Raw genomic sequence first — 24,039 nt, 5'->3', positions numbered from 1 at the left:
CCCAGCTCTGTCTTTGGTGAATCCTCTCACCACCACCCCAAACCCTGCACCCCTGGTCTACACCCCAGCTCTTAAATGCATAAATAAATAAAAGGGGGGGAATAAAATAAAAATGTTTATTGTAGAAGGATTTTTGAATATGAAAAATGAAAGTAGCATGAATGGGATAGGTAGATCTTCATAGAACTTACCTGTTGTTAACTAAGAAGTGTGCGTGAGTAATCAGGACACTGCTAATTCCTAGATGCCCATAGTTTATTTAGGCCAGTTACCAGATTCTATTCATCCACAGTTTTTATACTAGAAAGTTCATGAATACAGCAAAATCATATGCAAAAGTGGGTCTGTGTATGATCAGTACATTTATTTTTCTGGAGCAAAAGCCATACATAGTTTTCATCAAATTCTCAAAGGAATTTAAGATCTGCTCCCATTCCTTACCCTCCTCTCCTCCCCCTCTCCAAATTAAGAACCTCACAATCTCTTTTAGGCCTTTGACTTAGAAGCTAAATAAATTCTTTTTAAGCTTTTTGCCCTTACCAGTGAAATTCACTTAACCATTTTTAAGCAATCACTCATGATTTTCCCCATGCTGAAAGATTTTGAGCTAATGTTTTCTCTCTACTGAGACTATGCAACCTTTTGAAAACTATCTACCCACTCCTCCCGCCCCACTTTTCTCTCTCAAAATTGGAATATCACTATAGAAGTATAAATTGTATAAGTCACCACTTATATGTCCAGTGTAAAGAGAAGCAATATTGGGATAAAGCATTTTTGGTGCTTTGAGCTATATCTAGTGAGGTAAAAATAACTTAAAGTAATTAAAACTTTAAAGGATAAAATGATAAAGATAACCTAATAAGGGCCTCCCCGGTGACGTAGCGGTTGAGCCTGGGCTGAGAAGCTGCCCGCAGCCTCTGCAGCACCGGTTCAATCCCCGGCCGCCAGGCAAGGGTCCCACACAGCCGCAGACCTCTCCTGCCTCCCACTGCTCCCCTCAGCAGTGTACTTTGTCGGTCTGCCTGTTCTGCTCCCTGCTCTAGCTCTGGTGAGTTCTCTCACCCTCCCGCGTTTCTGACTGTACCCAGTGCTTGTATAAATAAACAAACAAACAAACAAACAAATAAATAAATAAAATATTTAAAAAAAAAAAAAAAGATTGTTGGGTGTTGGGAGTTTTGGGGACAGGGAGCACTGCCCTGGACTTAGACATTTAGTGAAATGAAAGTGCTATTTAACTATTGTGCACTGAGGGTTAAGAATTCTCCAACCCACAAAGCCATTCTTTGCTATTAAGGCCAGTTTTTACAGCTTGTCATGTATATATTTACGAATTTTCAGAAGTGTGAACAATGGAGTTTTATGTGCCATTTTGCTTTCTTGCTATCTCACATTATTTGTTTATTTAGATCTTAATCTAATGCTATTTGTTTTGGCAATAGAGTCTGGGTTTCAAATATAAAGCCTTAAGAAAACTCAGCCTCTGGCCTCCCTGGTGGCATAGGGGTTAACTCTCAGCGCTATCATGCTGTCACCTCTAGAGCCTGAGTTCAATCCCTGGCCAGGGAGCTAACCCACATGTGGCACAGCAGACCTCTTCTGTCTCTCCTGCTGCCCCCCTTAGCAGTGTATTTCAGTAGATCCACCTGTTCTGCTCCCCACTCTGGTGAATCCTCTCATCACCACCACCTCCCCACACCTCTGGCCTACACCCCAGTTCTTGGATGCATCAATAAATAAATAAATAATTTTTTTAAAAAGATTTATTTATTTATTTATACAAGCACTGGGTACAGTCAGAAACGGGGGAGGGTGAGAGAATTCACCAGAGTCAGAGCGGGGAGCAGAACAGGCAGAAGGACCGAAGTACACTGCTGAGGGGAGCAGCGGGCGGCAGGAGAGGTCTGCGCGCCCTGTGGGATGCTCATCCAGCTGCGGGGAATCGAACTGGTGCTGCAAAGACTGCGGGCAGCTTCGCAGCCCAGCGCTCAACTGCGGCCACCAGGGAGGCCCAATAAATCTTTTTTAAAAAGAAAACGCAGACCCATTTTTCTCTCAGAAATTAAACGCCCTAGGGCCTCCCCGGTGCGCAGTGGTTGAGCGCTGGGTTGTGAAGCTGCCCGCAGCATCTGCAGCACCGGTTCGATCCCTGGCCTGCCACCGGGTGAGGGTCTCACATGGCGTGCAGAACTCTCCTGCCGCCGGCTGCTCCCTCAGCAGTGTATTTCGTCAGTCTGCCTGTTCTACTCTCCCCTCTGGCTCTGGTGAATTCTCTCACCCTCCCGCGCTTCTGACTGTACCCAGTGCTGTATAAATAAATAAATAAATATTTTTTTAAAAAATAAAATTAAATAAATAAAAAAGTTAAACACGCTATGAAGAAGCATAAGTTTATCTTAGAATTTTTTTCCTCCATGAGAATTATTTCAGTTTTCAATGTCAATTAAGAATATTTAGATACAGGTATTTTTCATTAAGGTTTTCATGCAGAAGAAATAGAAAATGGGGCTTTTATGTTTGTCTTGGATAGCTAATGTTTAAATATGTTGCTGAGAAATGTTGCTTTAAAATATGTTATGAGGAGAAAAACAGCATTCAATATGTTGCCTTTATAGTACTATTAATTGAAAAAATATAAAGCAGATTCCATGAGCCTCTTCAGTGACACTAAAAAAACTTTGTGGAAAACATCCAACATCTGCTTATCTTTCCTGCAGTGGAAATGTTCATAATTGCAATGGGCAATATCCTTTGAATGAAGATAAACAGATTCCTATTTGTTATACTTAAGTTGCAGAAATGTGTTCACTGAATTCTTTAAATGTATTTTAACTTTCCCCCCAACAGTTAGGGGAGGGGGAGGGGCGCATAGTGTACCAAAAACATCTGATTGTTAAGGGTTTTCTTAACTTTCTCGATTGTGACTGTGTTTTTCTTTAAGATAATTTTCTCAGACTCCTTTTTTTTTAATTCAAGATTTAGGAGCTATTTAGGAAATTTGTTTATCCATGCAGTTTCCCCCATTATCTGAATATCATGTCCCTTTATCAGTTCAGTACAATCTGTATCATAAAATTCATGTTCCATAAGCTTTTTGTGGGGGGAGGGGAGGTAGGAAGAGGTAAATAATTCAGCTATGTTCCCATTTGGTTCTTCCTTTGCTTGATGTGAGGTACAGGAAGCTCTCAGCTCAAGACTGCTGGAGGACTCTTCTCAGTCAGATGCTAGTGGTTTTGACGGAGTGGTGAATCCTGGGTTGAAAACCTGTTTGTTCCAGTTCCCAGGAGACCAAACTGCTGAACAGTTTATCCTGCTGACCTGGGCAGCTTTCTGTCTTTGGCTAAGGCATGACAAGCAGTCCTGGCAAGTGAGTTACCTAAAAGATACTCCCTGCTTTGCTTTAGTCATGATTGTGCCAGTTATGCGTGGTAGAAATTGTTCTATGCGTACTGGAGATTATATGTTGTAAGGACAGGAATGGACACGGTGCAGGTTTTCTATGATTCAGCAGACCAGGTAAAGGAGGAATTGGAGTCCTCAGTGGTTTTGCAGGTTTTTATTGGGATTACCAGGTATATAGCAGGCAGAGGTGCTGGGGGGCCAGGAGGCTGTCAGGCCTCCCAGCCCCCGGTCTCAGACTGTCTTCACTCTATCTGGGCTCTCCGGCGTTCTCTGCTCCTTTCTCGGCTTCTCTTTTGGCTTCTGCTGGTGTCCCCGTGACACTGCCCTTAAAAGCCCAGTCTTAACCCAGGTGAATCCCATCTACCTATGCCCGCACCCTATTCCAGGTGCCCGCCATCAGGCATGCATTCAGGACCACAAGGATCCATCATCTATCCTGATGGCGGGAGGGCAGAAAAACCTGATATTTTTCCTTACCCTACATGTCTATTCAGAATAAAATAAAATTGAACATTGGTGGTCTTTTGGTTGCCAGGGAGTACATCAATTCAGTTTTTTTTTTTCCCTGATAGTGTCTTTCCCTCAGCTGAAGTAATAACCCCACTGCTATAATCCTAAGCCTACGACTGCCTCTCCTATCTCTAATGGGGTATGCATACCTAGTCTAAATATAGCAAGGTGTGGAATTGCTAATATGGAGAAGAGACAGTGGAATGACCTTAGTTGGTCTTCATTACAAGTGTTTCAATTATATTTAAAGAAATAGGGACACTGTTACAGTTTGCCGATAGGCTGAGATATCTTTCTAGCTGCTCAGCTTCTTTAAGTAAAAAGTTTTCGTTGTACTTGGGCCTCCCTGGTGGCTCTGAGATTAAAGTCTCAGACTGTCAAGCTATCGCCAGCCACAGCAGCATGAGTTTGATCCACACGGCACAGCAGACCTCTCCTGTCTCACCCGCTGGTCCCCTTAGCAGTGTATTTCAGTAGTTCCACCTGTTCTACTCCCCACTCTGTCTTTGGTAACTCCTCACCACCACCACCGCCCCGTCCCCATCCCCACCCCCCACCCCCTCACCTCTGGCCTATACCCCAGTTCTTCTGTGCATAAATAAATGAAAATAAATCTTAAAAAAAAAAGTTTTCTGCACTAAGCCAAACAATTATTTTAAAAGCTAAAATGAGTAACTTCAGAAAGGAAACAGGAGTTCACTTCATATGAAGACATGCCTAGAGTGGTTATTTTTCTATTTTATTGATCAAAAGTTAACATTAAGAGTTAACATTTACTCAGAATGTAAAAGATAAAGCTTAAGCTTCATGTACTTTAGAATGGTAACTTGCATTATATAACCCTGGTACTTGCGTCTTTTTAGAAAGCTTCATAAACTTTTGTCTACTAAGAAAAATGATATTTTATCCCAAAGCATGTAAGACAGATTGATATAACTAATCCTGTTTTGCAGACAAGGAAACTCAGAGATACAGTGACTTTCCAGAGGGCTAAGGGAATCAACAATATGGCCAATGCAGGTGGTTCTAGTACACCATCCTTTAGCTCAGGCAACCATCTTTTACCCACTTTTACCAGTATAAACCAACATGGTAAGGAGGGGATGGGATTACCGTCACAGAAAAAATTTCCAGTGGAAGCAGGAATGTATTTGGCTACTAAATAGAAACCTACAGTGTTTCACAGACACATTTGCAGAACCCAGCTCTAGGGGCAGGAAGGACACAGTGCAGGTTCTCTGATCCAGCAGACCGGGTAAAGGAGGAGTCAGAGTCCTCAGTGGTTTTTGCTGGTATTTTATTGGGGTTCACCAGGCATACGGCAGGCAGGGGTGCTGGGGGGCTGGGAGGCTGGCAGTCCTCCCAGCCCCCAGCAAATCCTCACTCTATCTGGGCTCTCTGGCGTTCTCTCTGCTTCTCTTCTTCTCTCAGCTTTCATTCGTTCTTGGCTTCTTAGCTTCTCTTTCAGCTTCTGCTGGCATCCCCATGACGCCGCCCTTAAAAGCCCAGTCTCAGCCCAGGTGAATCCCATCTACCTATGCCCACAGCCTACTCCAGGTGGCCGCCATCAGGCATGCATTCAGGATAGCAAGGATCCATCATCTGTCATGATGGCGGGAGGGCAGAAAAGCCTGACATTTTTCCTTAACAGCTGTGTTTTGCACTACTGATTTTAGAAGTGGAGAAATTATTTATGAGAATTCTCTGTCTTCTTATAGTCTTTATAATGAGTTACTTAATTTAAGGTGAGAGCCAAAGAGATTTAGCATTACCTGCTTAGCAGTTCTTCACTAATTATTCTAATTAATACAGATGAATTTCTTTTATTGAAGTTGATTGCAAATTTCTAAAATCATCTTTCAGTTATTACTACAGTCAGACCACTAAGCTTGCTTTCTAGATGATTGTTTTAAAATAGTGGTTTCAGAACTAAGCTGCATTATCTTTCATTTAACTTTAACCCAAACTGTATCATCAGTATTTTGTCATATCCGTTCAACAGAGGATAAGGAAGAGGGGAAGTCCTTTGTGTAAAAGCATTCTCCCCAGCTATTCTTCCTTGATGCTGGAAGTTTGGTGCCTGGCAGGAAATGATATAAACATGTGTTATAACAAAGTTACTGGAGGAAGAATTGCCTGTAAGGGTCCCTAACTCGTCTAGGATGATAAGCTGTCAGCTGGCAAGTAGGTTAAGGCAGAAATTAGAACTTAATAGAAAATTAAGATGATAAAAAGGAAAACCTATTTCTATACAGTTTGGACAAAAGCTAGTGGCATGAAAGCTAAAAACCATGTAAATAGACTGCTTTTCTGACCTTCCTGGGGGAGAATCTTAAAGCATTGGAATTTGTAAAAGAGGAGGATCTGTCTGAAGAATCAAGAGGAGAGGTACAAAGAAAGACATTCTTTGAGTGAAAAGAATTTGCTCATACCAGAGGTTCACTCTCTCCGTTTTTTTCTTACAAATTTGAATGTATGAAGTAAATTTTCCATCTGCACCAGAAAGTGAAATAAAGAAATGTCCCTAAAATATCCATCTTCATTTCCATTAGCTCAGTTCAGGTACCCTCTCTCTTGCCTGGAATACTAAAGTAACATCTATCTAGGTATTTCTAAGTTCCAACCCCCTTCAGTCCAGTCTCCATTGTGTAGTTGGAGGATTTTTTCTGGAAATGCAAACTTTGGATCTATGCTATCTTCAGGGTAAAGTCCAAATTCCTTAGCAAGTCATATAAGCAGATCTGTGCCCTGCTTATCTCTCCCCTTTTTGACCTTGGCCCTCCCGCTGCTACTTCACCATACAGCAAGGCTATATTAGCATTGTGGATAGCTAACAAATTTATATAAATCTACAGATCATCAGCTCCACTGTCATGTTAAGGACATGGTGAAGAGAACTGATATAGGACCTAGAAGAGGCTATTATCCCTGAGCAAGAAGTTATCTAAAATTTTTTATAGTCACCTCACCCAGATGTAGAACAGTAACCCATACAACACACCCAACTTCTCAGAAAAGGGAAGTTCAAGTTCAAACTACCAGATAGAATTTTGTAAGAACTTTGCCGGTAAGTTAAAAGTTATTTTTCAAGTAGAAGTTCCCCACTAGCTTTGACAAGATTGAAGGCTATAAACAAGAACAAGTAAGGCAGCCTTTTCCTCTGGTTTGTGATGCAGACATGTAGACTTATACACTTGGCAAGTGAACACCAGAGAAAAGGTTTTTACAATGACTTGCATACTTTAATTTTCTCTGAAGTGTGCTTCAGTTTTCATCATCCCTGTTGTTGTTTTCAGATTGCGTTTTTTAAACACTCTGTATATGGCGTTAAACTGGACACTATTTAAAAACAGTGTAAATCCACTCTCCCTCCATTGCCTTACATGAGAAAGCCAGCAGTATAGACATAGGAGTATTCATCTCACTAAACAAATAGTTATAACAAAGCAAGGTGATGAAACAGATGAATAAGTGTATTACCTTTGCTTTTACATGAATTTTTCTATACATAAGCATTTTTATTTGGAATTGGAACAAGAAGGGAGGAGTAAGGCAGCTTGCTTCCCACTCAGATTTTTATACAGTAGATTTTGCCCTATCTCTTCTACCACAGAAACAGGCTATCTCTGCCAAGAATTGAGAGGTGCTGCAGACAAAGAATTTCAATCATTTGAGTGGAGACATGTGGGCAGCTGAGTCTTCCTTGTCTGAGCAGTAGCCATTGCTGATGGCAGAGCATTTTGGATAGAGAGGTGACTCATAAATTAGGACTTGAACCAAGAAACTGTTTCTCAACCCTAAGGGTTCTAGTTGTTGGTTTCTTCACAACTTACTTTCTCTCAGGCTCCACCCCACTTTAGAGAACTTGTTGACGACAGCTTTACTTTTTCAAGTCTTGCACAAAGGCAGATGTCTCTGGAAATGCAGCTTACGCAAAACCATCTGTGTGCTTGACTCTGTTCCCACGATGTGTTTTCCTGTATAACCCCTGCCCCCCTTTTGGTCCTTTTTAAAAACTGAAAACACAGTCTAGCAACATCATTAAAGAGAATTTGAAACAAGAATAAAATTACCTACAGTACTACCATCCTTACAGCCATTTCCTCTTCTGCTGTATTATGAGCCTATCTTCATGTGCATAGCATTTTGCCTGTTTATGACCTTTTTTTATTTTTTTATGACCTATTTAAGCAGAAGTTCAGATACTTTGTCAGACAGCCACTTTCCTGTTTGTTTGTTTGATTGTTTATTTGTTTCCTGATTCTGGTATGATCTTGGTTTCTTCAATCTTGAGTTACAGAAGGTGTATTGTAGTTTATCAACACTCTGCCAGTGAGTCCTTGTCTTTGTTTTCTTTTCTGCCTTTTGGGATTCAAGTATTCTAGTTTTTAAAGTATCACTGAGATACAACTTTTATTTTGAAAAACAATATGTATATGCAGGATTTTCAATTTTCTTAACATTTGAAACTGGTGTATTAAATTACATTAACTTTCACCGGCAGCCTCATTTTTTTTTAAAGATTTATTTATGCATATAAGAACTGAGTTACAGGCCAGAGGTGTGGGGGGTGAAAGGATTCATCAGAGACAAAATGAGGAACAGAACAGGCAGATTGACCAAAATACACTGCTGAGGGGAGCAGCAGGCAAGACAGGCAAGGTCTGCTGCACCCTGTGGGTAGCTCCCTGGTCGGGGATCAAACTTTGTGCTGCAGTGGCTGAGGATAGCTTCATAGGTTGCGTCTTAACCCCTCCCGCCACCAGGGAGACCCCGGCAGCCTCATTTTTAGGAAAAAAAAATAGGTCTGCAAAGTAGAACTCTTGAGTTGCTGCTTTTTTTTTTTTTTTAAGATTTTATTTATTTTTGTGTAGAACTGGGGTGCAGGTCAGAGGTGCATGGCGGTGAGAGGATTCACTAGAAACAGAGTAGAGTACAGAACGGGCAGATCTACTGAAATACACTGCTGAGGGGAACAGCAGGCCACACAGGAGAGGTCCGATGTACCACGTGGGTAGCTCCCTGGCAGGGGATCAAACTTAGGCTGTAGCAGTGATAGCACTGAGACTTAATCCCTAGGCCACCAGGGAGGGCCCCTGAATTGCTGCTTTAAACATATTTATTGAGGAGCCTCCCTGGTGGCACAGGGGTTAAAGTCTCTTATGCCCTCAAGCATAAGTTCAATCCCTGGCCAGGGAGCTAACCCACATGGCACAGCAGATCCCTCCTGTCTCACCCACTGCTCCCCTCAGCAGTGTATTTTTTTTTTTTTTAATAGAGGCATGCTTTATTTATTTGTTTGCTGGTTTGTTTGTTTGTTTGTTTTGTTTATACATGCACTGGGTACAGTCAGAAGTGCGGGAGGGAGGGTGAGAGAATTCACCAGAGCCAGAGCGGGGAGCAGAGCAGGCAGAAGGACCGAAGTACACTGCCCCTCAGCAGTGTATTTCAATAGATCTGCCTGTTCTGTTCCCCACTCTGTCTCTGGTGAATCCTCTCACCCCCCCATACCTCTGGCCTACACCCCAGCTCTTGTATGCATAAATAAATAAAATAAATCTTAAAAAACATACTTATTGAAAATTTTAGCTAAGCATATAAACTAGAAATAGAATATATATTCTTCACCTCAACAAATGGGAGGAAAGAAAATATACAAAAAAAATAAAAGCAAGGTGGGCCTTCTCGGTGGCGCAGCAGGTTGAGTGCAGTGCTGTGAAGCTGGCCACAGCATCTGCAGCATGGGTTCAATTCCCGGCCAGCCCGGGAAATATCCACATGGTGCGGCAGACCTCTCCTATCTTGCCCGCTGCTCCCCTCAACAGTGTTTTTGGTCCATCTGCTTTTCTGCTCCCCGCTCTGTCTCCAGTGAATCCTCTCACCCCCTGCACCTCTGGCCTGTACCACAGTTCTTCTATAAATAAAATAAATCCTTAAAAAAGAAAAGAAAAAGAAAAGCAAGGTAAATGGAAAATACAAATTAGTCTATATATCACTATTTATTATACAAAAGCTTATCAATTCATACAGACAAAACCGGTAGAAACAAGTCTGGCCTCTTTTGCCCTTTGTGTGTTGTCAGCCTCAACTCTCCCAATACCAGACTAATGTTACTGGTAGCAGTCCTGCACATGTAACTGTTGTCACTTGTTTTCTACCTTTTCAGAGTATTGTTTATTCCTCTCACCTTTTATCCTTTTTCTAATTGTGAATAAGGCCATGTCTCTCATTAATCTTTAACTTTTGTTTGACAAAAAAGAATGAAATAGTGCATGTCTCCTTGTTTTGGTAGAATGGTTAGTAATTGAATATCTTCAGCCACATTCCTTTTAGAAACCATGGTCTCCTATGGTTAGATGTTTAAAGAGTAAATGTCTGTGGTGTGTAGTGTTCCTTCGTGGCTAAGGAAGTGTGCAAGCCTCACTAGTCATCTGTTGACATGTGAGACAATGAAAGACGCTCAGTAGGATTGCAGCTTTACTTCCAGTCTTTGTATACAAATTTTGCCTTTGGCACTTAAGATCACTATCCTTTATTCCTTATGTTATCCTATGTCCAGAGTTGCCATTTGGGGTATTTTATCAGATCTAGTTAAACCAGTACCTAAAAAACAGCCTTGGTACCAGGTATGAAGTTGTGCTATAATGCCTGCTCCTACACTGTAGCAAAAATACGAGTTTTGGGATTTTTTTCCCTGAAACACACATAAAACTCATATGAAATTTAAATTTACTCCTAGGTCATGTTTATTTCCCTCTTTCTTAAAATTCTAACTAAAATGTTTGGCATTCTTATTGCTTCACACTGTACTCTAGAGTATTACAAAATACTATTATGTGAGCTCTTTGTCCCTTACACTCTGATTTCTTACGAATACTATCTGGAAAATAGAGAAGAAAGTGGTGTGAAACATTGCTTTTTTATAAATTTATCTAGAAATGTGCATTTAGTGAATATAAAAAATAATTGAACTGTTAATCAGATCAGACATCAGGAAAGCCCAATAATAAATTTGTCAGGACATAGTGAAGTAAATTTTTTATCTGTATTGGTGGGACAATTCTATAATAATTTTATAAGCAAGAGGAGAATAGGAAGCAAGGGACACCAAGTTAGTTAAAAATGATGAGCTTATGAAGTCCCCTGACTGCCACTTGCTTTCTGCTCTTTCCCTTCTCTTGGACAACTCCTTAAATTGTCTTTGAACTTTGCCTTTGGCTGTTTGTTTTTCTCTTCCTTATCCTCTCTACTTCTCCTCCTGCTCCTTTATGATAATCATAATTATTACTATTTCACAAAAGTTAACTGCTTTTGCAAGTGTCAGAACATAAGTACTGGTTACTAGGACTTCTGAATTTCTTTGTACAAGGCCAAGAGGATCTCTAATTTGCATTGACATTTATGAAAATTAGGAGTTGCCCAAGGATTTAAATGTTAGTGCAATAATTATAAGGAAAACCAAGCAGTAGATTTAAGAGAGTCAGCAAATTTGCCATGCCCTTCTCTATTCCCCTTGGTTTGATATCTGAAAACTAGTATCTTTGAGGGACTTTTAAGAGCACCTGTTGGCACATTATTTTGTTTTCTTATTCTGGTGAAGTAGAGAACTGCTATATTATAGAAGAGATGGCTTGGTAAGGAGAAAATTGGCAGACAACTGTTGTACAGACTGGATTAAGTTTTTGTAGCCAGTAAATTTTTTATTTATTATTTATATTTTACATCATTTTTCATTTTTGTACAATGTATGCTTTCTCCTCTCAGATGTAGTCCCTGTAAAATTCCCACCACCAGTTCACCTGTGCACCATCACCATAGTCCCTTGTACTCTTCCTTGCCCTGTTTTGATGCCTCTTCCTCCTGCTCCCCCTGCAGAATTTAAAAAACAAAACATTCGATTTTCTGATACATGAGAATTCTCTCTCAAAATTCTTATTGGTATCCTGGTAATAGGCTACAGTAGGATTGCACTGTACAGGCAAAGAACTTAGGCTGCTAAAGAAGTCGTGGAGTGGGTTTTTAAAAAAAGCATGTTGGAACAATAATTCAAAAAGATATGTGCACCCCTTTGTTCACTGCAACACTATTTACAATAGCCAAAATATGGAAACAACTTAAGTGCTCATCACTAAAAAAGGAGATAAAGAAGATGTGGTTTATATACACTGTGAAATACTAGTCAGCTATAAAAAGATGAATTCTTGCCATTTTGGCAACACAGATTGAACTCGAAGGGATTTTACTAAGTGAAATAAGTCAGGGAAAGAAAGACAAATACCGGGTGCTTTTATTCATAAGTGGACTAGAAAGAAACAAAGCAAACAGACAAAACAAAGCAAAAACAAACACTTGGATTTTGACATCAGAACTGAGGTTATGATAATGTGCAGGAAGGTAGGAGCAAAGAGTTGGGTGGAGGAGGTCCAGTGGATTGTGGTGAAGGATTATTAATATTTTGGTGGTAAGCATGGTATTGTAACATACATTTGTAGAAGTGTGAACCTGTACTTCAAAAGCATACAATGTTGTAAACCAATGTTACCTAAAAAAAAAAAAAAAGGAAGAAGAAAACCTGGGAACCCAGAAATAGGCCTAAATTTTGGTCCCTACTCTGTGATACTGATTATTTAATCAATAAGCTTAGGCAAGTTTCTCTCAAAAACTGTTTCCTCATCTGTGAAATGGAAAGAATGACTTCTGTTCGGAGTTGTTTGAGGTAGTGATTGTAAAGTACCACGCTTCATGCCTTGATACAGGGTGAGTGCTCAAGAAATAATTTTATAATATCCATTTGAACTTCATAGTTTTCAGAGTCAGCACCTAACCACTTCCCTCACTTCCACGCAATTCCCAAAAAGAACATTTTGATGGACTTGCATTCATACCAGATTCTAGGCTTTCACAAATAGAATTTTGTGAAATGATGTTACAAAGTTGTTGCTTTTATTATCAACAAAAAAATAATAGCCATCAAGTAAATAACTGACTGTACAGATCTGGAGCTGTGATGATAGATCTGAGTTAGAGAACCAATTTGGAAGTTATGGCAACCAGTTTCCGTGATGGTTCCCAATGTTTCCTGCCTTCCAGTATTTATATTTCTGTGTAGTCCCCTCCTACAGTAAATAGGACTGACCTATAAAACTAATAGGATGTTGTAGAATTATGGTGTATGACTTCTTAGATTAAGTCATAAAGCATTGCACTTCTACCTTGTTCTCTCTGGGATCACTTAGTCTAGACAAAGACAGCTGCCATGTCATAAGGACACTCAGGTAGACCAGTGGAGAAATTTACATGACAGAGTAATAAGGCCTCCTATCAATAGCAATTTGAGGGAACTATCTTGGAAATAGATCTTCCAACACCATCAAGGCTTCAAATGACTGCGATCTCAAAAGAGACACCCCCACACACACACCAGAATCACCTACTTACGCTGTTCCAGAATTCCTAACCCACAGAAACTGTGAGATAATGCTTTTTGTTATGTTAACCTTCTAAGTATTTGTGTAATTTGTTATGCATCAATAAATGACTAACCAGGAGCCATCAGCATATAGATATGGTGGCCATGAATGTGGATGAAGCATCTAGAAGAGTATAGAGTAAGAAAACGACTGTTGAAGAAATCACAGGAGATATAAGAGGTCAGCAAAAGATTAGGAGCCCACAAATGAGACAATGAAGGAATAGTCAGAAATGTAGAAGGAATACTAAGAAAATAGAAGTTTATTGGCAGTATCAAATACTCAGGTGAGATTAGGACTGAAATGTTCCCTGGCGTTGATAGTCCCAGCTGTAGTGCATTGGAAGGCAAATTACAGATGATGGAGCAGAGATATTAGCATCTAAACCACATGCCCCTCTGTACCTCTTTGATCTCATCTTCTATACACGTTGTTGACCCACTGCACTTTTGTACCAGTAACCTTGCTATTTCCCAAGCCTATTTCTTCTGCCTCAGAGCCTTTGTATCAGCATTTGATGCGCTCTCTACCTTTAATGTTCTCTTCCCAAACAGCTGCCTGTCTCCCCCCATTACTTACTACAAAACTCTGCTCAGGTGTCACCTTAGCAGAAGAGACTTGCCCTTACCATACCCTGTCTCTCTCTCTCTCACACACACACACACACACACACACACACACACAGAGTTGCACTCCCTGTTGCTCTTGTACTTCCTGTTTTTCTCCTTTGCACTTACCATCATATCTATAGGCATTGTTCAGCTGTGGCCAGTTATTGCTAGGTATGAATATGAACATACATGTTTGTATTTTCTTAATTTTTTCTTTTTTTTTTAATTAATAAATTTTATTTTTATATTCCCCATACAATTGCAATCCCCCCATTCTGACCCCAATCCCTCCCCTCCCGCCCCCCACCCCCAAAAAGTGTCTCTGGTTCATAGTTTTTGTTGATTTTGATTTTCACTTTCTTACAGTTATTCATTTTCCTGGTCCCTTATTTAAGTATTCTAGATTCCTGCTATGAGTGAGACCATCCAATTTTTTCTTTTTTTAAATATATTTTATTTTATATAATTCTTACATCATTTTTCATTTTTGCACAATGTATGCATTTTCATTTTGGTTATATTCCCCATATAATTGCACCCCCCTTATTTTCTTATTTTTAATGCCAGAAATTCTGATTTTCAAGTACATTAGTTGTCAGTAAATTTCAAAGCACTGTGAAAGTCAGACAATCTCGTTTAGCAGCACTGAGTAGGATAGGATAGGGTAACTGGCAAAGGATACTGAACTGGGATGCTCAGAGAGTAACTAGTAACTAAGTGAGGGAGAGTTTCAAAAGGATAAAATGATTTGCCAGTGCACATCACGGTGCTAAATGAAGAGCAGAAGTTTGTGTTAAGCTAAGACAGAAGGATCTTTGTGCTTTGGATGTCAATGATATCACTTGGGAAATTATTGGCAAACTTAAGATGGGGAAGGGTTTCAGAGGACAGAAACAAGATGGTGATGCATAGGAAAAAAATGACAAGGAAGAAAATGGGGCAACAAGTATAGACTTCCTTTTAAAGAATTTCGGTACTGAAGAAAGAGAACTTAGAATCAAGAAAGAGTTTTATTTTAGGGATGTGAGAGAACATTGAGCATTTCCAGGCTGAGGAGTCACTAGGGAGAAGGAAGACTAACTGGTAAAGATAGGAGATGAGGAAATAGCATCAAAGACCGGTGAAAGGTTGATTTTCGACAACTGTATGTATCATCGTATCAGATGGGAGAAAAAAGATAAGTCTACAGGTGAGAGAAAGTTATTGGGAGACATCACATCAGTTAACTTCCAATTTTCTTGTTGTTAAAAAGATAAACTGTGGAGAGTCAAAGGAAGCAGGCGTTACACTGGGATTTGAGAAGGGTGGGGGTGGTTAGAATAGCATTGGAAGGGATTGATAAGGGGAACTGTCTGGAGGTATTAAGTGTCCAGCTGAATCAACTCTGTTGTCGATGTCATATATGAAATCTTTATTAATGAGACCATGTATGTGCTATGACATTTCGAGGCATAATTTCATCACCTCCTCTAGTGTTGTGCTGCCTCTCTTTCATTTATTCAAAATGTATTTATTGAACATTCACATAGTGTCAGGCACTGGCAAGACATTACAGAGGTAACATTAGACAAGGCAATTAAAGTATCGACCCATTAGACAATAAAGAACACATCAAATAATTCTGTAATTTCAAGATAATAGTATTATGCAGGGAACTCAGAAAAAAGAACAGATTATAGGGAAGGCACTTAGGAAATATGACATAGAACTAGGCAGGTTATAGAAGGAAGAAAAGCCAGAAAGAGGTCATTGACTTGGAAAAAAAATTAAAGAATCAGGGACTAGGAACCTTGACCCTCAAGTTGAAGAGAGAATGAACACATCAGAGTCTTAAGAGGAAGTTGTAGTCAGAAAGTGGGAGTTTGATTTCTGAAATCACGATCTAATGCCTTGTAAAGGGCCTCTGGAAATTAGAAGTCTAAATGGAGTCCAGATGAAAATCTTTGAAAATCAGGAGGATGAGAAATTTGGGGGTGAAGCTGTTGGATGTTCATCTATATGAACAATTGAATCTTTTAAGATTGAAGTAGGAAGCAGAGTGGAAGGAAAAAAGATTGAGCTAGATAAGGGGTAAATAAAAACAGTGACAAAGATGTCAGAAGGTGTCAACCACAAAGAATAGAAAATGACATGAGCCTCAGAAGAGACTGTGTAAGGATGAAAGAGAAAAGGCCTGAAAACAGGGTTTGACATCTTGGCCAAGTGCTTAAAAGCCCAACTCACATTCCTTCTGCAGGTGTGTTTTAAATACCTGGAAAGGCACTTGTTTTATCATGCAAATGAAATGATTTTTTAAATGCTGAACAGTTTTTCTGAGTTAATCTCCTTTGATTTGGCTTTGTTTATTCCCACCATTTTAAATTTGGTGCCAAGTAATGTTGGTCTTGTCTCTTTGTAACAAATACATCCAGCATTTAAATGATGATGAAGAACCTTTCAGGTCATTTACTTTTTGGTCCAGAGAGCTTTTAAACTTTATCTTTTTGAAAGAAAAGTAATTAAGGACCATAGGACTGCACAAGTTTAAGTTAGCCTGTAAAATAAATGGGCTTCTTTGAGCTAAGGCAATTTCTCCTCTCCTTGGAGGAAGACTGCCTTGAGAACAAGACTGAGACCAACTCCTTCATGAGGACCTAGATTTGGGCTGACTTGCTTATGTTTTTGAGAGAGATGGGTACATGGAGCATGGCTGGTGGAGACTGAGTCTTGCTAGAGCGACTGCTAGGGAACAGAGAAGATAGCAGTGGCGTCATGAGAAGATCTGGTCTTTGAGTCTTAGCTCAAACTCAGGTGTCTTGGGGCCAGACTGCACATAATAAGTTCAGGAATGTGACTACCTAGAAGAATGGGAAAATGTGTATGCTCTTCTCAAACCTATAAACTTTAAATCCCATCAGAGACCCAGTGGATATGTGACCAGAGGGCATCTAGAAAAAAATACTGTTGTTCTCAGAGAAGACTGAAGAGGAACCAAGGACTGGGCAAGCTTCCAATTCTTTTCCCAAGTAGATTTTCTTGCCTTCCTGTGTAGGCCCCTTATCTTCCTTAACTTTTTGTTTCTGACATCTAATTTTTGCTATTTTTTAAAAACAAAGTTTGATATTCAACAGACTTACTAATGGAAAAAGAAGCAACTTTAAGAATCGGCAGGAAAGTATTTGCCTCATGCTTTCCCCACTCAGATCTGAACATTGTCCTCAAGATGCCATGAAAAATAGAACAAATATCACATCAGACTTTGCAGTGAAATCCTGCCTTTGTTCTCTTCAGATGAACTAACTAGATGTGTTTTTAACTGCTGGTTGTTTCAAATTATTAGATCAGCAATATGTTCTATTATAATAACATGTGACTCAGGATAAAGGGTGAAAGTGCTATGCTGGGAGTCAGATGATCTGGGGCTTAGTCTGGATTCACCTACAAACATAACTGTCTGTGTGACTTAGTGAAAGATTCTCTGTTGCAAACTCAGAAATGAATTTTAACTATCTGAAGTCAAATATCTATTAAAAGGATATCAGTGCTCACCTAATAGATGGACAAAGTAGAACACCAAAGTAGGTAACAGGCAGAGCCAGAGAGCAGTCAAGGCCAGGGAGCAGGAGCAAACTGCTCTGTATCACCTTCTTCATGGTGAATGTGACAGTCCCCCACTGTGCCTACTCCCTTAGGTTACTTGTTTAAGATTCAGGGGAGAGCTTCCAACTTGCCAGACCTAAACCATGTGCTAGCTTCTTGTAAGACCCCTTGCAGTTATACAGTCAGAGGCACCAATACTGTGGAGGCACATTTGGAAGGATTCCACAAAAGGAGATTATAGAAAAGAAGGAAAAGTTACAAATATCTACACCTGATAGTTGTGCTAGGCCTTATACTACAGAGTTTAAGTGCAAGATTAGCTGGAATTAAAATGGTCTAATGATTGTAGTTAATAAGAACTAGAATCCTAAACTCTGCTTTGCCAGTAATTGATCTATTAATGTATCCAACCTTTGTCTGCTGATGAATAATCCTGTCACCTACATTCATAAACAAGTCTAGAAGTTAATGCCCTGAGGGAGAGTTCCAGGTATTGATTGCTGTTCTATTATTGTCACTTTATATCTGTCTTTGTGCTGTGGCGATGGAGGTGAGGTTGGGGAATGTTTAATTACAAAAACTAGCATCATTTTTTTTCTCCTGTTGTAATCTCAATTCCTTTAGGATTACTGAATCAAACTTTTTGCACTTCCTAGAAGTATGCCTTTGACTTTCTAGCCATATTTCACACATCAAGACATGTGACTTTTTCATTTCTGTTTTTTTGATTTAGTCAAACTTTTTTAGTAGGCAAACTGTTTTAGTATTGATAGCTCCTTTAGCACCAGGGCTAATATTTGAGGCTTTTTATTATGAAATTCTGTTTCTAAATAAGCAGAAAATTCTTACCAGGAAAGGGAGAATGTTAGGAGGATAGGATGTCTTGTAAAGTTTCCCCTAAGTGAACATTCTCTAACTCACAAGCATAACAATTCAGATTATGCATTTGAATTTAACATAAATGCCAACCAGCTCACTTTATGCAGTCAACAGCTTGTATAATACTGTGTTTTTGCACAATAATATGCTATAAATTTTGGGTTCAGGCAAAAAAACCAAACAAATTCAAAAGTTTGGCATTACAAACATTATAAACATGAAAATCAACTTCATTTTAATGTCGAAAGTATTACACCCACTTACTGATACATGGTTTCCCATAGCAAATTATTCTTCTGTGTGTTGCATATAAAACAGAAGATTGTCTCACTGACATTCAGCTGGCCAACACTGAGTTTGGCCAGGTTTGCTATTGCTTCGTTTTGCTTTCTTGGCCTTCCTACTGGTCATGGATGATCACCCTGGCCACATTCCTGAAGGATTATTCCAACCCCAGGACAGTTAAGTATTTAGTTGACCTTTTCCTCTATACTTTGCCTAAGAGGAAAATGCCAATTAACAAATATCGTGCTTTAGGACGTGATTTTGATGGGGAGGGGTTGGAACAGAGTACTTTCCCAAATTTATTTAAAGCAGAGTGCTCTTTTCTCCATTTTTAATACAGAAATGCTACTGACATTCCCAACAGAGGTTACAATCCTTCACTACCCAGCCCAACTGGATTCCTCTCTCAACCAGATGTTCTTCATTTCCGTTCAGTGCAGTCTTTCTGTTCATGGCCTTGATAATAAAAAAATGATGAAACAAATTAAGATCTAGGTGAATTTCAGTCCTTTTCTCTCATTCCTGTTCTCTACTTTAAAATCCTATTCTGTTGAAAAGCTCTGTAGGGAAAGCACTGTATTTCTGCCATAAGTAGAAATCTGCCATAAGCTATATCATAAAACTAGTATGGCATAATAGTGATTGAGAGCATGAACTTTCAAATCAGACTTTGGTTTAAATCCTTTTGTGGAGGATTAAGAACTGTATGATCTTGGGAAAATCTCTAAGCCCCTCAGACTTATAAATTGATTTTAAAAGAAGTTCCTATTTCATAGGATTGTTGTGAATATTAAAAGAAGTAATAGAAAAGTGCTTAGCTCAATGCCTAGCGTACAGTATGCCTAACTTAGTCAACTTAGCTGTTATTATCTCACTTCATATATTAACTACATATGACTTTACCTTTGTTGAGCAAAAGAAGAATAGATGTTCTTCACTTGTGTTACAATAAAGACTGGAGAACTTCACTGCCTGTCACTTAGTTAGAAAGATAATCCCGTAAGTGTCATTTTCTTATCAAGCAGCTAATTACTATTCATCTTTAGATTGAATTCTCTTTATCTTGTTTTTTTTTTTTTTTTTTTCCCATTAGTATAGGGTTAAGTCCTTTTGGGCTTTTGTTTAACTTAGGCATCTGTTATCACACATTGAGTAGTTTCATAGAACTTACTCTGTAAGGTCCTCTTTCTGGGTCAGTCACTAGAAAACTTGTCAGTTCAAGAAGGTTTTCACCTGCTTTTCTAAATTCATAGAGTGCAACTCTATGCCATTTGAATCTTCAGACATCTGTTTCAGAAAGATTGATATATACATAAATGAATCTCTTGGTCTTCCAGCAAGCTATGCTGAACTTTCAACCTTACATTGAAGTACATGATATTAAATTTACATAAAAGTTTTCATATGCAAATAAAGCATTTAATTTTCAAATTCAATTTGATCTACCTAAAGTCTGTTGGTTGTGAATTTTTCACTTCTTTATTTATAGCTTCCTTGCTTTGGTGTTGCCATCCCTTCTTTGATAGCATTTATATATCTTTGATTTTTTTCAATGATGATAGGGAAATTTTATAATCAACCACACTTTCACTCCTGGTTCCCTTTGTGATCAATAGTATGTGCCACTATTGTGGTATCTGGGGAGTCTTACTCTGGGGGCACAGAATAAAGATATTGGTTATTACCCTCCAAAGTATGACTGCCATAACTCTCTGGAAGTCAATACTGCACCTAGCAACTCATTCTCCTTGCTCAGCAAGATCTGCTATGCCTTTTGTTTCATCATAAAATTTTATTGAGATTTATGTAAATGATTCAAATAATCATTAACTGAATACCCTACATGAATCTGACTCCCCGTCCTTCTTTTATAATCTGGTAGCTTTGAGATAACCAGGGACCTCTTCCCCCAACTCCCCTTATGAAAACACTACATACATTTTATTTTTTTTTTAGGATTTATTTATTTATGCATGTAAGAGCTAGGGTGCAGGCCAGAGGTGGAGATGGTTAGAGGATTCACCAGAGACAGAGTGGGGAGCAGAACAGGCAGATCTACTGAAATACACTGCTGAGGGGAGCAGCAGGCGAGACAGGACAGGGTCACCTTCCTGGCCAGGGATTGAACTTGTGCTACAGTGGCTGCAAATAGCTTCATAGTGCTGACACTTAACGCCTTGTGCCACCGGGGAGGCCCCTTCACTACATACATTTTAAAGAATACTTTTAGCTATACTTTTAAGCATTAGCAACAAATGTATCTAAGAACAATATTACAGAACTCCAAAACCAGGAAGTTAGTTCTTAAACTAGTGTAGGTCAAACAGAAACTACCTCTGTCTCACAAAGGAATAACTGAAGTATGCCAGGTTGTTTTAAGCTCTTAATAAATATATTCCTTTTGTAGATGGAAAAACCACTCTAGGAGCCAGAGTACCCCCAGCTATATCTTTGACTGATGATAGCTAGAATATTTAGTTTTTATTTTTTTAAATGTTTTCATTTAGTAAAGCAGACAGTTGCTGTGTTGGCGGAAGTGTGAATTTCATTTCCTGTCTGTGGTGTACCATGTTCATCCTGTCACTTAGACATTTTGTCTTAGATTGTTCTGTATGTGAGTGAAACAAGAGTGACCCAGGGCAGTGTGACGTGCATGCCATGACTGTAACAAGAGAAAAGACTTGTGCAACAGACCACAGGAAAGCAATACTTTATTTAAAGATGAAAACAAAATATCCTGGCCAGCATGCAGATTTTTTAAGTGGTGTCTGTGGATTCTTATGATTGTTTTTAAAAGACATTTCCATTCTATTTGGCAAGTTACTTCAAAGGTTTATCAGCTTCATGTTTCTTGATAAATGATAAAGTTGAGTCAAAGACCAGCAACATTATAGAGGTGTTTTAACTTCAATGGTTTAATTTTGTTTGCCAATTTTTCTAACATTTGTATTTTACAGTACATTAATCCAAGTTCTGTAACTATTGCTTTTTACATGTGAAATTATAGAATTTCTCTTTTCCTGTCCTAAATTCCTGCTGCAGTGATGGAACTGCTACAAAACTGTAGAAGAACCCCTAGAATGGATTGACTCAGGCATCAAATATCTGTTGCGTGCCTAATAATATCCTTGGCACTATTTTCAGTGTTGATAATATAGTGAAAAGCAAAATTAAGTCCTTGCTCATATGGAACTTATAGGGAAATAATTACAATCAAGTATAAAAGTGAATGAGTGTAATTTTTGTGTATTATAAATATCCTGAAGAAAGCAAAAACTGAACAATAAGACATGATTAGGATGGAGGAAGAGGGGATACCTAAGCTGTTATTTAAATAGCATCAAGTCAGGAGAAAAGCATCCCAGGTAGGAAAAAAAAGGCACAAAGACCTTGAGAAAGGGATCTAAGATACAGAAGAAACAAAAAGAAGTACAGTGCAACTAGACCACAGTAAACAAAAAAGGAAGATAGTACAAGATCAGAGATGTAGCTTATTATCAGATGTGATAGATCCTTGAGGTTCAAGTTAAAGACTTTAGCTTTTCTGTATAAGTATAAAGTGACTTACTATTGGGGGTTTTCAGGCAGGGAAGTGACATTATAGCATATCAAGTATATTTCTTAAATCACTCTGGCCTCAGTGCAGAAGTGTTTGCAGACAGCTAAAGGACTTTTTGCTGATAGAATGTCTGGAATTTGTTTCACTTCAAGGGCAAGGGGTAAGGCTATAGAAGAACTAAGACTGAATTAAAGCTGAAAGTATGGGAATATGGAGATTCGTTATATTATTTCCTCTACTTGAAATTTTCTGTAATAAACTTTAAAAAGGCTTTTCAGTCGTGGTCTCAGTGAAAAATGGTGGTGCCATGGACATTGTCAGAGTGATAATAGAGATAAGTGAACATATTCGAGCTATATTTATGAGTAAAATTCACAGATCTTGCTGATGGATTAAATGCGTATTTGGGGGAGGGGAAAAGAGAAACCACAGTTTGACTGTTAATGTATTAGACCCAACCAACTGGGTGCAATAGGCTAAGGATCAAATTTGCAGGAGAACTCAAGAGATCTGTTTTGACAATATAAATTCAAGATGCCAGTTAGATTTCTAGTAGTGAGTACACTACTTACAGTACATTAGCTAACCCTGAATAGCATAACATTTACAAACAAACTTGGAACCCACTTTTATGTGTTTCTTAACTTTGCCATTAATGAGTTAAAATTTGTAATTTTTCAAATTCTGTAGGTAAGATTGACTTAGTCTGTTGATGTAAAATAACAGATCTATTTTGTTTTCTGTGGATATGCATCCTTTAATAATTATAATTTGAATAGCCTCTTTCCTTTACAGTAATTCTCCACTTCTGTTGAGCTATCATCCACATGGTGGATGATGTTAACATGGAGGGCAAACTCCTATGGGTAAAACACAGGTGCACTACTTCTTTTCAATGCATATGGTAATGTAAGCTGATGAAAGAAAACCTTTGAGTAACACTTCAATGTAGAGTGCATGGATTTTAAACACAAATCTTTTTTGCATACTTTGGATTTATTATTAACTAAGTATTAATATAGATTTGCATCTGATTAGAACACTACTGAAACACCATTGTTGATAACTACACATGTAATCATTATAACTAATATTTACTAAGGACTTACTATATGCCAAACACCATTCTGAGAAGATAACATTCTTATTAACTCCTCACAACCACCTCATTTTATTACCCCTCTATTATAAATAAGGAAAATATTTATTTTGTGTAGAACTGGGGTGTAGGCCAGAGGTGCATGGGGCTTTAAGAGGATTCACCAGAGACAGAGTGTGGAGCAGAACAGGCAGATCTACTGAAATACACTGCTAAAGGGAGCATTTGGCGAGACAGGAGAGATCTACTGTGCCATAGTGGGTTAGCTCCCTGAATGGGGAACGAACTCAGTCTGTAGCAATTATATCGCTGAGACTTAATTCCCAGGCCACCAGGGAGGCCCCAGATAAAGAAATTTAGAGAGCCTCCCTGATGGTAAAAGGGATTAAGTCTCAGCACTATGAAGCTATCAGCAGCCACTGCAGCACAAGTTCGATTACCAGTCAGGGAGCTGACCTACATGGCACAGTAGACCTCTTCTGTCTCACCCACTGCTCCCCTAAGCAGTGTATTTCAGTAGATCTGCCTGTTCTGCTCCCCACTCTCTCTGGTGAATCTTCTCACCACCACCCTGCACCTCTGGCTTACACCCCAGCCCTTGTGTGCATAAATAAATAAAATAACCCCACCACACACACCAAT

General features: G+C 39.0%; 1 protein-coding gene across 2 annotated transcripts in view; it reads left to right on the top strand.

Moving 5' to 3' along the window:
• The window catches only part of SSH2 (slingshot protein phosphatase 2), a 263,078-nt gene that overhangs the window by 168,299 nt on the left and 70,740 nt on the right, over positions 1 to 24,039 (top strand). The gene's annotated exons all lie outside the window — the stretch shown is intronic.

Source organism: Talpa occidentalis, unplaced genomic scaffold, assembly GCF_014898055.3.
Source record: "Talpa occidentalis isolate TD23 unplaced genomic scaffold, MPIMG_talOcc4v2.1 talOcc4.7, whole genome shotgun sequence".
In the NCBI taxonomy this organism is placed as follows: Eukaryota; Metazoa; Chordata; class Mammalia; order Eulipotyphla; family Talpidae; genus Talpa; species Talpa occidentalis.
Note: the sequence above shows the minus strand (reverse complement) of the source record. Positions and strands in the feature narration are given on the sequence as shown.